At 47.6% G+C, this 1,459-nt stretch overlaps 1 pseudogene; it reads left to right on the top strand.

Annotated features, from left to right (window-relative positions):
* Nucleotides 1-238: 238 nt before the first annotated feature.
* LOC104997027 lies at nt 239-1,190 on the top strand (annotated as a pseudogene).
* The last annotated feature ends 269 nt before the right edge of the window (nt 1,191-1,459 follow it).

Raw genomic sequence — 1,459 nt, 5'->3', positions numbered from 1 at the left:
ACCCACTCAAATATTCTTGCCTGGAAATTTTCATGGACTACATTTCATGGGTCCCAAAGAGTTGGATACGACTGAGTGACTTTCATTTTCACTTTCAAAGAGGTAAGGAAAATCAGATAGGTGGAACTTGTGAAAGCAAGAGCAAGCACAGGAATGAGAAAGACATTTTTCATTTATTTATTTATTTATTTTATGCCAACTTTCTCAATTCATCCCAGGTGCTGGAAAGTGCCTCAGCATGAGAAGTGACAACCAAAGCATTTGGGGGATCCCCCTAAGGACTTCATCCTTCTGGGTGTTTCTGACAGGCCATGGCTGGAACTCCCTCTCTTTGTGGTCCTCCTAGTGTCCTATGTGCTGGCCATGTTGGGGAACATTTCCATAATCTTGATGTCCCGCCTGGATCCCCAGCTCCACAGCCCCATGTACATCTTCCTTAGCCACCTCTCCTTCCTGGACCTCTGCTATACCACCACCACTGTTCCTCAGATGCTGGTCAACATGGGCAGCTCCAGCAAGACCATCAGCTACAGTGGATGCACAGTACAGTATGCAATTTTCCACTGGTTGGGATGCACTGAGTGCATCATTTTGGCAGCCATGGCCCTGGACCGCTACGTGGCCATTTGCGAGCCCCTCCGATATACCATTATCATGCACCGCCCTTTATGCCAGCAGCTAGTGGCTGTGGCCTGGCTCAGTGGCTTTGGCAACTCCCTCGTCCAAGTGGTCCTGACAGTGCAGTTGCCTTTCTGTGGGCGACAGGTGCTAAATAACTTCTTCTGTGAAGTGCCAGCCATGATCAAGCTATCATGTACTGACACAGCTGTGAATGACACCACACTGGCGGTGCTGGTGGCCTTCTTTGTGCTGGTCCCCCTGGCTCTCATCCTTCTCTCCTATGGCTTCATTGTCCGTGCAGTGTTCAGAATTCAGTCCTCCAAGGGTCGGCACAAAGCCTTTGGGACCTGTTCTTCCCACCTGGTGGTGGTCTCCCTCTTCTACCTACCTGCCATCTACATGTACCTGCAACCTCCTTCCAGCTACTCCCAAGAGCAGGGCAAATTTATCTCCCTCTTCTATTCCATTATCACCCCCACCCTCAATCCCTTCATCTATACCCTAAGGAACAAGGATGTGAAGGGTGCTTTTAGAAGACTTCTGGCAAGGATCTGGAGGTTCTGCATAAGGTACAGACCTGAGATGTGTAGTTTCCATTAGTCAGAGAAAACTAGGCAGGTGTATTGTGTGCTTAGAGTACTTTTCATTAAGGAGTCAATAATGAAACAGTGTACTTGTTTTTGAGAGAGCCCCAAATTCGCTACCCAAAGTATCTCACTTCCTGTGTTCTCACAGTATCTAAAGTCCCACCTTTCCCAGGGATCTTTAATTCTAAGAGGCCATAATTAGGAACCGTTTAAACAGAATTGATGAAAAGATGCTTGCTCCTTGGAATAAA

This window comes from Bison bison, unplaced genomic scaffold (genome assembly GCF_000754665.1).
Source record: "Bison bison bison isolate TAMUID 2011002044 unplaced genomic scaffold, Bison_UMD1.0 scf7180017522315, whole genome shotgun sequence".
Lineage (NCBI taxonomy): Eukaryota > Metazoa > Chordata > Mammalia > Artiodactyla > Bovidae > Bison > Bison bison.
Note: the sequence above shows the minus strand (reverse complement) of the source record. Positions and strands in the feature narration are given on the sequence as shown.